Source organism: Bombina bombina, chromosome 9 (genome assembly GCF_027579735.1).
Source record: "Bombina bombina isolate aBomBom1 chromosome 9, aBomBom1.pri, whole genome shotgun sequence".
Taxonomy (NCBI): domain Eukaryota; kingdom Metazoa; phylum Chordata; class Amphibia; order Anura; family Bombinatoridae; genus Bombina; species Bombina bombina.
This window is the reverse complement of record NC_069507.1, coordinates 8,843,450-8,859,033: the sequence shown is the minus strand read 5'-3', so window position 1 is coordinate 8,859,033 and position 15,584 is coordinate 8,843,450. Positions and strand designations below refer to the sequence as shown.

General features: G+C 39.8%; 1 protein-coding gene across 1 annotated transcript in view; it reads right to left on the bottom strand.

Annotated features, from left to right (window-relative positions):
- HELLS (helicase, lymphoid specific) overlaps positions 1–14,381 on the bottom strand; it is a 267,233-nt gene extending 252,852 nt beyond the window's left edge. Inside the window, exon 1 of the mRNA XM_053691865.1 lies at positions 13,942–14,381. The gene's annotated coding sequence lies outside the window, so the exon portion shown is untranslated. The remainder of the gene's footprint in view (positions 1–13,941) is intronic.
- Positions 14,382–15,584: the final 1,203 nt, after the last annotated feature.

Sequence of the window (15,584 nt, the reverse complement as noted above, 5' to 3'; positions counted from 1 at the left end):
ATTATGACCCTGGGGAAGTCTCCCTATGGGTGATGGGGGAAACCAGACGTGGACTCCTTGCCCAGTGTGCTTAGAGGAATGTGGCTGCACCTCACTGACGAGGCCCATAGGAGGCCGAAACGATCGTCTGGGGTTGTCATGTTCCTTGTTCAGAGGAGAATTGCCTGGTATTTCGGGGCTGGACTGACCTTACTTGGCAGGATCAGACTGATATACTTCAGGAAAGTTTTCTTCTGTGAAAAGCACACTGGTCTAAAAGAGGCTGCTTCCGGGTGGTAAATCGCCATAGAACAAGCCACTGAGCTGTTGTTCGTTCCTGGTAGAGCGCTTCTCTCTTTGTATGCAAATTATTATGACCCTGGGGAAGTTTCCCTATGGGTGATGGGGGAAACCAGACGTGGACTCCTTGCCCAGTGTGCTTAGAGGAATGTGGCTGCACCTCACTGACGAGGCCCATAGGAGGCCGAAACGATCGTCTGGGGTTGTCATGTTCCTTGTTCAGAGGAGAATTGCCTGGTATTTTCGGGGCTGGACTGACCTTACTTGGCAGGATCAGACTGATATACTTCAGGAAAGTTTTCTTCTGTGAAAAGCACACTGGTCTAAAAGAGGCTGCTTCCGGGTGGTAAATCGCCATAGAACAAGCCACTGAGCTGTTGTTCGTTCCTGGTAGAGCGCTTCTCTCTTTGTATGCAAATTATTATGACCCTGGGGAAGTCTCCCTATGGGTGATGGGGGAAACCAGACGTGGACTCCTTGCCCAGTGTGCTTAGAGGAATGTGGCTGCACCTCACTGACGAGGCCCATAGGAGGCAGAAACGATCGTCTGGGGTTGTCATGTTCCTTGTTCAGAGGAGAATTGCCTGGTATTTCGGGGCTGGACTGACCTTACTTGGCAGGATCAGACTGATATACTTCAGGAAAGTTTTCTTCTGTGAAAAGCACACTGGTCTAAAAGAGGCTGCTTCCGGGTGGTAAATCGCCATAGAACAAGCCACTGAGCTGTTGTTCGTTCCTGGTAGAGCGCTTCTCTCTTTGTATGCAAATTATTATAACCCTGGGGAAGTCTCCCTATGGGTGATGGGAGAAACCAGACGTGGACTCCTTGCCCAGTGTGCTTAGAGGAATGTGGCTGCACCTCACTGACGAGGCCCATAGGAGGCCGAAACGATCGTCTGGGGTTGTCATGTTCCTTGTTCAGAGGAGAATTGCCTGGTATTTCGGGGCTGGACTGACCTTACTTGGCAGGATCAGACTGATATACTTCAGGAAAGTTTTCTTCTGTGAAAAGCACACTGGTCTAAAAGAGGCTGCTTCCGGGTGGTAAATCGCCATAGAACAAGCCACTGAGCTGTTGTTCGTTCCTGGTAGAGCGCTTCTCTCTTTGTGTATATATATGTATATACACATAGTAACACATAAATATATATGTATATACACATAGTAACACATAAATATATATGTATATACACATAGTAACACATATATATGTATATACACATAATAACACATAAATATATATGTATATACACATAGTAACACATAAATATATATGTATATACACATAGTAACACATAAATATATATGTATATACACATAGTAACACATAAATATATATGTATATACACATAGTAACACATAAATATATATGTATATACACATACTAACACATAAATATATATGTATATACACATAATAACACATAAATATATATGTATATACACATAATAACACATAAATATATATGTATATACACATAGTAACACATAAATATATATGTATATACACATAGTAACACATAAATATATATGTATATACACATAATAACACATAAATATATATGTATATACACATAATAACACATAAATATATATGTATATACACATAGTAACACATAAATATATATGTATATACACATAATAACACATAAATATATATGTATATACACATAGTAACACATAAATATATATGTATATACACATACTAACACATAAATATATATGTATATACACATAGTAACACATACATATATATGTATATACACATAGTAACACATACATATATATGTATATACACATAGTAACACATACATATATATTTATATACACATAATAACACATAAATATATATGTATATACACATAGTAACACATAAATATATATGTATATACACATACTAACACATAAATATATATGTATATACACATAGTAACACATAAATATATATATGTATATACACATACTAACACATAAATATATATGTATATACACATACTAACACATAAATATATATGTATATACACATAGTAACACATAAATATATATGTATATACACATAGTAACACATAAATATATATGTATATACACATACTAACACATAAATATATATGTATATACACATAGTAACACATAAATATATATGTATATACACATAGTAACACATAAATATATATGTATATACACATAGTAACACATAAATATATATGTATATACACATAGTAACACATAAATATATATGTATATACACATAGTAACACATAAATATATATGTATATACACATAGTAACACATAAATATATATGTATATACACATAGTAACACATAAATATATATGTATATACACATACTAACACATAAATATATATGTATATACACATAGTAACACATAAATATATATGTATATACACATAGTAACACATAAATATATATGTATATACACATACTAACACATAAATATATATGTATATACACATAGTAACACATAAATATATATGTATATACACATAGTAACACATAAATATATATGTATATACACATAGTAACACATAAATATATATGTATATACACATACTAACACATACATATATATGTATATACACATAGTAACACATACATATATATGTATATACACATACTAACACATAAATATATATGTATATACACATAGTAACACATAAATATATATGTATATACACATAGTAACACATAAATATATATGTATATACACATAGTAACACATAAATATATATGTATATACACATACTAACACATACATATATATTTATATACACATAGTAACACATACATATATCTGTATATACACATAGTAACACATACATATATATGTATATACACATAGTAACACATACATATATATTTATATACACATATTAACACATAAATATATATATATATTTAACAATTGCTGTGCTAGGTTCTCATGCTGTGTCTGACGGCTCCCATTGGAGCCTATGGAAGCGCTCTCTCGTGAGCACTAAGCTTCCGTGCAATGCGAGGTTAGGTTGACATTGCACCGCATGCTCTGGTATTACTAAGTGGAGCGCAAATATTGACTTGCAAAAGCGATATTTTGTGCGCCATTTATAATCTGGCCCATTATGGGCATAATTGTCTTTCATGATTCAGATAGAGCGTGCAATTTAACAACAATCTAATTTACTTCTATTATAACATTTTATTTGTTCTTTTGGTATCTTTTTTTGAGAAGCAAGAACATTAGCTTAGGAGCTAGCCCATTTCTAGAGCACTATATGGCAGAAGTTTTGCAAGAATGTTATTCATTTGTAAGAGCACTAGATGGCAGCTTTAAAAAGATTGTGTTTCCTGTCTATTGGGCATAAGAAATGTTTTAAGGCTACAGGTTAAAAAACGAATGTGTTACTTTGTGCAAAAACAAAATAAAAACATAGTTTCCCAGCTGAAGCCAAATGTATATTACTCTGTAATCAGTTATTCTGTAGCTTGCTTCCCTTTTAACGGAAGTTTAGCTTTTTGCCTTTAGCACATACAGCAAACACAAAAATGTTTATTTTCTGATAATCTTGTAGATGTTACGTCTTTATGGATAACACAACCATAGAACCTTTTCCACAAAGCTTAGACATATTATTGTTTTAGTCTCAGGTGTCTCAGCTTCAGACGGAAGTTTTTTCTTTAAGTGACATGTTTCTAACCGGACGGGCAGCATAGAGGAATGTCTAAAAATATAGTGTCAGAGCCTTTGTTCTAAAATATGTTGTCTGAAGAGGCCAAAAGAAAAACAACTGTGCTAAAAGTAACTAATATTAGAGAGAATAATAAATTGTTATAAACGCCCACTCTTTTTTTCTCTCTCAGCAGAGTTAGTGGTTAGACTTTCAGTGACCTGCTATACTACTAACCCTTGCACCTCTTCCCACTATCTATAAATATCCCTCTAATAGGCAATTGTCTATGACACATCTACTGGTTTCTGTTCTGAAGATTGTATCCTGCCCACCTCTAGCAGAGCTGCTTCACTCACAATATGGATAGCTGTTACATTCTCTGCCTGTGGGTCATGTAGGTAACTTACTAGGAACACCTCAGCTAGTCAAGTGATAAAACCGAAATATGCTCCCTATTCCCTTATATTGGGTTTTCTGTACATCTAGCTTCTTAGCGTAGGCAGATAGGTACTGTACAAAGTTAGCTATTGGCTCATGAGTGATATGTTTATGTGCTGGCTACAGACTTAGCAGCTGAATTTACAATTCAAACTGTTTTCCTACCTCTTATGGACCCTGCCTACCACAGAACTATGTTTAACACACTGCTCTTGCATTTTTCTAGAGAGCGACCTAGGTTTTTATGCGATTTTGGTATCACATATACAGCGCCGCATATAAATGTGGCATGTATATTTCACGCGTTGACCGCTATTTTTACTCCCATAAAATAACATAGAACTGTTTTGCAAATCGCTATCACATAATCAGCGGCGAAAATTGAGAAATGTTACTCCGTTTTCACCTTGCACACATAGGCAGGCGCAACAAGACTTGCGCTGAGTATGTGAGCACCGTAACTGCCTGAAAATATTAACTAGCACCTAACGCATGCACAATATCTATCTACCAGTCAACTGCAATCCCCCACCGCAATAACTAATAAACGGCCAGATTACGAGTTTTGCGTTATGGCTGGTTCGCTAATAACTTGCAAGTTATTTCCACCGCTCACCTTTAATAGCGCTGCTTTTACAGGTTTGCAAAAAAACGGCTTGTGCGGGCGATATGGTTGCGTTGAGCTCCATACCGCACCCAAATACAAGCGGTGTTTTGACGTGCTCTTGAACAATTTCCACATAGACATCAAAGGGGAGAGCCGGCTAAAAAAAAGCCTAACACCTGCATTCGCACCTAATCTGCCGCCCCCGACATCGCCGACACCTACATTACACTTAACCCCTAATCTGCTGCCCCCAATGTCGCTGCCACCTACATAAATTTATTAACTCCCTAATCTGCCGCCCCCAATGTTGCCGACACCTACATTACACTTATTAACCCCTAATCTGCCGCCCCCTACCTACACTTATTAACCCCTAATCTGCCGCCCCCAATGTCGCCGCCCCCTACCTACATTTATTAACCCCTAATCTGCCGCCCCCAATGTCGACGCCCCCTACCTACACTTATTAACCTCCTAATCTGCCGCCCCCAATGTCGCTGCCCCTACCTACACTTATTAACCCCTAATCTGCCGCCCCCAATGTCGTCGCCACCTACCTACATTTATTAACCCCTAATCTGCTGCCCCCAATCTCACTGCCGCCACTATACTAAAGTAATTAACCCCTTAACCTCTGGCCTCCCACATCACTAACTCTAAATAAATATATTAACCCCTAACGTAACCCTAAGTCTAATCCTAACGTAACCCTAACACCCCCTAACTTTAATATAATTAAAATAATTCTAAATAAAACTATTAATAACTAAATAATTCCTATTTAAAACTAAATACATACTTACCTGTAAAATAAACCCTAAGCTAGCTACAATATAACTAATAGTTACATTGTATCTAGCTTAGGGTTTATTTTTATTTCACAGCTAAGTTTGTATTTATTTTAACTAGGTAGACTAGTTAGTAAATAGTTATTAACTATTTAATAGCTACGTAGTTAAAATAATTACAAACTTACCTCTAAAATAAAACCTAACCCGAGTTACACTAACACATTGCCTCTGACGAAGAAGTATATGACACTTCGAAACGCGTAAGGCTCTCCAGGTGTGGCAGTACTGTTTCCTCACTTGTATCCGCAGTGTGTACCGGCGTTTTTTACAGCTCCAGACCCCAGGACAACCTTTTGAGCGGAGCCTGATCCGCTACCGCCTGATAGAATTCTCTCCACTGGGATTCCTCTCTGACCTGCTGCAGACGGTCGAGAACACTTCCAGCTTTCAGGTTTATTCATAGCTTCACAGCTACTTTGGGTCAGCATATTACAGTGCCCACCTTGGCTTGGGGCCTTAGATAAGGAGCCATTCAGACTGTCTACAATGACACTCTCCCCATGAACTACTAATTTTATACAGATACAGGGGCAGCATTACACTTCTTACATTGCACTGTATTCACCATTAGAAGTATTTCTTCTTAATCTACACCTTGAGAGCATCACCCTCCAGTGTATTTTTCTTTTTATATATGTGCCTATACTTACCTCATACCTGATTGAGGTTATTCAATGTGAGTGCGATTCCTATCATTTTAATGTAAATAAATTTATGATTTTGTTTTACTGGATTACGCTATGTCTGCTTTGTTTTTTTCCCCTTTCAACTCCTGCCTTTGAGATATCTGGGAAAGGACCAGGTACGAAAAACTACCATATTGCCAAGAGTTGTTCAAGCACAAGATTCAGGAAGTTCCAGATCCAGGACTACCATACACAAGGCTGCACGGAAAGAACAAGCACAGACAGCGGCAGACCATAGACATATACCTTCACCACACGACTACACATTACCTCATATGATTGGGGTAATTTTTGGTAAGAGGACATCCTTACTTTTTTCAATCCTGGACATATTGCATAGAATTTCAGCACATATACCAGTTATAAACTTTTCATAAGGACTTATTGTCTATAACTTTATTCTTCATTAAATTGGGTTTACATGTGTTATATTGTTTAAAATTGTTATAAGTTGCGCAGAAGTATCAGGATTTTTTGTTCTCTTTTTTTGTGAGTTACACTAACACCTAACATTACAATAAAATAAATTAAATTAACAAAATTCATTTATCTAAATTACAAAAAAAATAAACACTAAATTACACAAAATAAAAAACGAAATGATCAAAAATAAAAATTAATTACTCCTAATCTAATAGCCCTATCAAAATAAAAAAGCCCCCCCCCAAATAAAAAACCCTAGCCTACACTAAACTGCCAATGGCCCTTAAAAGGGCCTTTTGCGGGGCATTGCCCCAAAGAAATCAGCTCTTTTACCTGTAAAAAAATACAAACAACCCCCCAACAGTAAAACCCACCACTCACACAACCAAATAAACCACCACCCATATCACCACCCACCCCCCCCCCACCCCAAAATAAGAAAAAAAACCTAGCCTAAACTAAACTTCCAATGGCCTTTAAAAAAGGGCCTTTTGCGGGGTTTTGCCCCAAAGTAATCAGCTCTTTTACTTGTAAAAAAAAAATACAAACAACCCCCCAACAGTAATGGATCAGCCAATAGGATGAAAGCTCAATCCTATTGGCTGATTGCAACAGCCAATAGGATTTTTCCCCCTTAATTCTTATTGGCTGATAGAATTCTATCAGCCAATCGGAATGTAAGAAACACCATCTTGGATGACGTCATTTAAAGGGAAACTTCATTCTTCAACAGCCATCGGAAGAAGAGGATGCTCCGCGCCGGATGTCTTGAAGATGGATCCGCTCTGCGGCGGTTGGATGAAGATAGAAGATGCGGTATGGATGAAGACTTCTGCCTGCTTGGATGAAGACTTCTGCCGGCTTCGAGGAGGACTTCTGCCCGCTTGGATGAAGACTTCTGCCGCCTGGATGAGGATGGATGTCCGGTCTTCAAAAACTGTAAGTGGATCGTTGGGGGTTAGTGTTAAGTTTTTTTAAGGGTTTATTGTCTGGGTTTTATTTTTAGCTTAGGGTTTTGGGCAATGTAAAAGAGCTAAATGCCCTTTTAAGGGCAATGCCCATCCAAATGCCCCTTTCAGGGCAATGGGGAGCTTAGGTTTATTTAGATAGGTTTTTTATTTGGGAGGTTGGTTGGTTGGGTGGTGGGTTTTACTGTTGGGGGGTTGTTTGTATTTTTTTCTCTTAAGTGTATCCAGTCCACGGATCATCCATTACTTATGGGATATTCTCCTTCCCAACAGGAAGTTGCAAGAGGACCCACAGCAGAGCTGCTATATAGCTCCTCCCCTAACTGTCATATCCAGTCATTCTCTTGCAAGCCTCAACCAAGGTGGAGGTCGTAAGAGGAGTGTGGTGTTTTATACTTAGTTTATTCTTCAATCAAAAGTTTGTTATTTTTAAATGGTGCCGGAGTGTACTGTTTATCTCAGGCAGTATTTAGAAGAAGAATCTGCCTGCGTTTTCTATGATCTTAGCAGAAGTAACTAAGATCCATGGCTGTTCTCACATATTCTGAGGAGTGAGGTAACTTCAGAGAGGGATTGGCGTGCAGGTTTTCCTGCAATAAGGTATGTGCAGTTAATATTTTTCTAGGGATGGAATTTGCTAGAAAATGCTGCTGATACCAAACTAATGTAAGTAAAGCCTTAAATGCAGTGACAGCGTCTGGTATCAGGCTTATTAATAGAGATGCATACTCTTATAAAAATGTAATATAAAACATTTGCTGGCATGTTTAATCGTTTTTATATGTATTTGGTGATAAAACTTATTGGGGCCTAGTTTTTTTCCACATGGCTGGCTTGAATTTGGCCTAGAAACAGTTTCCTTAGGCTTTCCACTGTTGTAATATGAGTGGGAGGGGCCTATTTTGCCGTTTTTTTGCACAGCAAAAGTTACAGACACAGACATCCAGCTTCTTCCTGCATGATCCAGGACATCTCTGGAGGGCTCAAAAGGCTTCAAAGTCGTTTTTGAGGGAGGTAAAAAGCCACAATAGAGCTGTGGCAGTTGTGACTGTTTGAAAAAAAAAAAAAAAACGTTTTTGTCTTTTATTATTTTTTGGGTATTAAGGGGTTAATCATCCATTTGTAAGTGGGTGCAATGCTCTGCTAACTTGTTACATACACTGTAAAAATTTCGTTAGTGTAACTGCCTTTTTTCACTGTTATTTCAAATTTTGACAAAATTTGTGTTTCTTAAAGGTGCCTTAACGTTTTTTATATTGCTTGTAAACTTGTTTAAAGTGTTTTCCAAGCTTGCTAGTCTCATTGCTAGTCTGTTTAAACATGTCTGACACAGAGGAAACTACTTGTTCATTATGTATGAAAGCCATGGTGGAGCCCCATAGGAGAATGTGTACTAAATGTATTGATTTCACCTTAAACAGTAAAGATCAGTCTTTAACTATAAAAGAAATATCACCAGAAGATTCTGACGAGGGGGAAGTTATGCCGACTAACTCTCCCCATGTCTCAGACCCTTCACCTCCCGCTCAGGGGATGCACGCTAATATGGCGCCAATTACATCAGGGACGCCCATAGCGATTACCTTGCAGGACATGGCTGCAATCATGAATAATACTCTGTCAGAGGTATTATCCAGGTTGCCTGAATTAAGAGGCAAGCGCGATTGCTCTGGGGTTAGGAGAAATACAGAGCGCGCAGATGCTGTAAGGGCCATGTCTGATACTGCGTCACAATATGCAGATCATGAGGACGGAGAGCTTCAGTCTGTGGGTGACATCTCTGATTCGGGGAATCCTGATTCAGAGATTTCTAATTTTAAATTTAAGCTTGAGAACCTCCGTGTGTTGGGGAGGTATTAGCTGCTCTGAATGACTGTAACACAGTTGCAGTACCAGAGAAATTGTGTAGGCTGGATAAATACTATGCGGTACCGGTGTGTACTGATGTTTTTCCTATACCTAAAAGGCTTACAGAAATTATTAGCAAGGAGTGGGATAGACCGGGTGTGCCTTTTTCCCCACCTCCTATATTTAGAAAAATGTTTCCAATAGACGCCACTACACGGGACTTATGGCAGACGGTCCCTAAGGTGGAGGGAGCAGTTTCTACTTTAGCAATGGATAAAAAATTGGAGGGTTACCTTAAGAAAATGTTTATTCAACAAGGTTTTATTTTACAGCCCCTTGCATGCATTGCGCCTGTCACGGCCGCGGCGGCATTCTGGTTTGAGGCCCTGGAAGAGGCCATCCATACAGCTCCATTGACTGAAATTATTGACAAGCTTAGAACACTTAAGCTAGCTAACTCATTTGTTTCTGATGCCATTGTTCATTTGACTAAACTAACGGCTAAGAATTCCGGATTCGCCATCCAAGCGCGTAGGGCGCTATGGCTTAAATCCTGGTCAGCTGACGTGACTTCGAAGTCTAAATTACTCAACATTCCTTTCAAGGGGCAGACCTTATTCGGGCCTGGTTTGAAGGAAATTATTGCTGACATTACTGGAGGTAACGGTCACACCCTTCCTCAGGACAGGGCCAAAGCAAAGGCCAAACAGTCTAATTTCGTGCCTTTCGAAATTTCAAGGCAGGTGCAGCATCAACTTCCTCCGCTTCAAAACAAGAGGGAACTTTTGCTCAATCTAAGCAGGCCTGGAAACCTAACCAGTCCTGGAACAAAGGCAAGCAGGCCAGAAAGCCTGCTGCTGCCTCTAAGACAGCATGAAGGAACGGCCCCCTATCCAGCAACGGATCTAGTAGGGTGCAGACTTTCTCTCTTCGCCCAGGCGTGGGCAAGAGATGTTCAGGATCCCTGGGCGTTGGAGATCATATCTCAGGGATATCTTCTGGACTTCAAAGCTTCCCCTCCACAAGGGAGATTTCATCTTTCAAGGCTATCTGCAAATCAGATAAAGAAAGAGGCATTCCTACGCTGTGTGCAAGACCTCCTAGTTATGGGAGTGATCCATCCAGTTCCGCGGACGGAACAAGGACAGGGTTTTTATTTGAATCTGTTTGTGGTTCCCAAAAAAGAGGGAACCTTCAGACCAATTTTGGATCTAAAGATCTTAAACAAATTCCTCAGAGTTCCATCTTTCAAAATGGAAACTATTCGGACCATCCTACCCATGATCCAAGAAGGTCAGTACATGACCACAGTGGACTTAAAGGATGCCTACCTTCACATACCGATTCACAAAGATCATCATCGGTTTCTAAGGTTTGCCTTTCTAGACAGGCATTACCAATTTGTAGCTCTTCCCTTCGGGTTGGCTACAGCCCCGAGAATCTTTACAAAGGTTCTGGGCTCACTTCTGGCGGTTCTAAGACCGCGAGGCATAGCGGTGGCTCCGTGTCTAGACGACATCCTGATACAGGCGTCAAGCTTTCAAGTTGACAAGTCTCATACAGAGATAGTTCTGGCATTTCTGAGGTCGCACGGGTGGAAAGTGAACGAGGAAAAGAGTTCTCTATCCCCACTCACAAGAGTCTCCTTCTTAGGGACTCTTATAGATTCTGTAGAAATGAAAATTTACCTGACGGAGTCCAGGTTATCAAAACTTCTAAATGCTTGCCGTGTTCTTCACTCCATTCCGCGCCCTTCGGTAGCTCAGTGTATGGAGGTAATCGGCTTAATGGTAGCGGCAATGGACATAGTGCCATTTGCGCGCCTTCATCTCAGACCGCTGCAATTATGCATGCTGAGTCAGTGGAATGGGGATTACACAGATTTGTCCCCTCTGCTAAATCTGGATCAAGAGACAAGAGATTCTCTTCTCTGGTGGTTGTCTCGGGTACACCTGTCCAAGGGTATGACCTTTCGCAGGCCAGATTGGACAATTGTAACAACAGATGCCAGCCTTCTAGGTTTTGGTGCAGTCTGGAATTCCCTGAAGGCACAGGGATCCAATAAATATTCTGGAGTTAAGAGCGATATTCAATGCTCTTCTGGCTTGGCCTCAGCAACACTGAGGTTCATCAGATTTCAGTCGGACAACATCACGACTGTGGCTTACATCAACCATCAAGGGGGAACCAGGAGTTCCCTAGCGATGTTAGAAGTCTCAAATATAATTCGCTTGGCAGAGTACCACTCTTGCCACCTGTCAGCTATCCATATCCCAGGCGTGGAGAACTGGGAGGCGGATTTTCTAAGTCGTCAGACTTTCCATCCGGGGGAGTGAGAACTCCATCCGGAGGTGTTTGCTCAGTTGATTCATCGTTGGGGCAAACCAGAGTTGGATCTCATGACGTCTCGCCAGAACGCCAAGCTTCCTTGTTACGGATCCAGGTCCAGGGACCCAGAAGCGACGCTGATAGATGCTCTAGCAGCGCCTTGGTTCTTCAACCTGGCTTATGTGTTTCCACCGTTTCCTCTGCTCCCTCGACTGATTGCCAAAATCAAACAGGAGAGAGTATCGGTGATTCTAATAGCACCTGCGTGGCCACGCAGGACTTGGTATGCAGACCTAGTGGACATGTCATCCTTTCCACCATGGACTCTGCCTCTAAGACAGGACCTTCTGATACAAGGTCCTTTCAATCATCCAAATCTAATTTCTCTGAGACTGACTGCATGGAGATTGAACGCTTGATTCTATCAAAGCGTGGCTTCTCCGAGTCAGTCATTGATACTTTAATACAGGCACGAAAGCCTGTTACCAGGAAAATCTACCACAAGATATGGAGTAAATATCTTTATTGGTGTGAATCCAAGAATTACTCATGGAGTAAGGTTAGGATTCCCAGAATATTGTCTTTTCTCCAAGAGGGCTTGGACAAAGGATTATCAGTTAGTTCCTTAAAGGGACAGATTTCTGCTCTGTCTATTCTTTTGCACAAGCGTCTGGCAGAGGTTCCAGACGTCCAGGCATTTTGCCAGGCTTTGGTTAGAATTAAGCCTGTGTTTAAACCTGTTGCTCCCCCGTGGAGCTTAAACTTGGTTCTTAAAGTTCTTCAAGGAGTTCCGTTGGAACCCCTTCATTCCATTGATATTAAACTTTTATCTTGGAAAGTTCTGTTTTTGATGGCTATTTCCTCGGCTCGGAGAGTCTCTGAGCTATCTGCCTTACAATGTGATTCTCCTTATCTGATTTTCATGCAGATAAGGTAGTCCTGCGTACCAAACCTGGGTTTTTACCTAAGGTGGTTTCTAACAAGAATATCAATCAAGAGGTTGTTGCTCCATCATTGTGTCCTAATCCTTCTTCAAAGAAGGAACGTCTTTTACATAATCTGGACGTAGTCCGTGCCTTGAAGTTTTACTTACAAGCTACTAAAGATTTTCGTCAAACATCTACCCTGTTTGTCGTTTACTCTGGACAGAGGAGAGGTCAAAAACCTTCGGAAACCTCTCTTTCCTTTTGGCTTCGGAGCATAATACGCCTAGCCTATGAGACTGCTGGACATCAGCCCCCTGAAAGGATTACAGCTCATTCTACTAGAGCTGTGGCTTCCACCTGGGCCTTTAAAAATGAGGCCTCTGTTGAACAGATTTGCAAGGCCGCGACTTGGTCTTCGCTTCACACTTTTTACAAATTTTCCAAATTTGATACTTTTGCTTCTTCGGAGGCTGTTTTTGGGAGAAAGGTTCTTCAGGCAGTGGTTCCTTCCGCTTAATCCTGCCTTGTCCCTCCCATCATCCGTGTACTTTAGCTTTGGTATTGGTATCCCATAAGTAATGGATGATCCGTGGACTGGATACACTTAACAAGAGAAAACATAATTTATGCTTACCTGATAAATTTATTTCTCTTGTAGTGTATCCAGTCCACGGCCCGCCCTGTCCTTTTAAGGCAGGTGTGATATTCTGTGTTTACTCTTACAATTATGACTATAGTTTTGGATCTCAATTGCAGTGTTGCATAAAATGAGTTTCTGTATTCAATGTGGATGAATACAGATTAACTATCAGTGAAAAGTTATTAAAGGTTAAAGTTAATCTGGGCACAATGTAACAACACAAAGGCTCTGGTGTTATAGTAAACAAAGTCTCTGTTAGCTAGTTCAGGCAAGGTGTTACCTTGTATCAGATAGTGTAGAGATGGAAACAATCCTATTCCTTGCTGACAGGCTGCTGACACACTGAATCAGAGTAGGCTGCACTGAAGCTGAATGAACAGAGAGTGATGTCACAAAAAGGGGGTGTGGCTAAGTTCCGGTTTTACAATCCAATTTTCCTCTTTGTAATTGCTTTGGTTTTCTTCTGGTAAGTTGACTTGTATTCAGGAAACAACCACTAAGTGCCAGTGGAGTTGTGGCAAGAAGGGAGCGCAAGATTTTGTAATAGGAAGGTGTGCTGTGAAATATGTTGCGGTCCAATGTAGCTTCAGAAACTGCAGGGCCAATAAATGCTGCAGTAGTAGAGAGGAGTTTTAATCCTTAGTTCAGATGTCCAAGTGGCTTAGAGAAAGGAGATTATGTTAGGTTTGTATCCTAAGAAACAACTGCACATACACCTGCTAGGAAGCAGTTTCAATACTAAGCACTTGTTTACAGGAAACAGGATACTCTTAAAGACAAAGTGGGAAGGGCTATGAAATGACTGACAGGAGACCTGACAGCAGGTCTAAATTTTAATTAAACTACAGTCACCACTGCACCCTATGGTTTCTCCTTTCTCTGTTTGTTTTCGGTCGATATGACAGTTAGGGGAGGAGCTATATAGCAGCTCTGCTGTGGGTGATCCTCTTGCAACTTCCTGTTGGGAAGGAGAATATCCCATAAGTAATGGATGATCCGTGGACTGGATACACTACAAGAGAAATAAATGTATCAGGTAAGCATAAATTATGTTTTTTTACAGGTAAAAGAGCTGATTTCTTTGGGGCAATGCCCCGCAAAAGGCCCTTTTAAGGGCCATTGGCAGTTTAGTGTAGGCTAGGGTTTTTTTTATTTTGGGGGGGGGGGGGGCTTTTTATTTTGATAGGGCTATTAGATTAGGAGTAATTCGTTTTTATTTTTGTGTAATTTAGTGTTTATTTTTTTTTGTAATTTAGGTAAATGTATTATGTTAATTTAATTTATTTAATTTTATTGTAATGTTAGGTGTTAGTGTAACTCAGGTTAGGTTTTATTTTACAGGTAACTTTGTATTTATTTTAACTAGGTAGCTAGTAAATAGTTAATAACTATTTACTAACTAGTCTACCTAGTTAAAATAAATACAAACTTAGCTGTGAAATAAAAATAAAACCTAAGATAGATACAATGTAACTATTAGTTATATTGTAGCTAGCTTAGGGTTTATTTTACAGGTAAGCATTTAGTTTTAAATAGGAATTAGTTATTAATAGTAGGTTTTATTTAGATTTATTTTAATTATATTTAAGTTAGGGGGTGTAAGGGTTACGTTAGGGTTAGGTTTGGGGGTTAATAGGTTTATTATAGCAGCGGAGTGGGCAGACAGCAGATTAGGGGATAATAATATTTAAATAGTGTTGCGATGCGGGAGGGCGACCAGGGACGGACTGAGACCAACCAGGGCCTCCGGGCAAAAGTGTAGCAGGGCCCCCCACCCCCTCTTTGCTCCACATACCTAACTAACCTGCACCTCCCACCTCATATGCCCCTCCCCCACCATGACTACAATATGGAGCAGAAAGTAGTGAGGGGCAGACAAGGGGGTAGCTGTAAAATCTTACTGGCAGCTAAAGGTAAAATCAT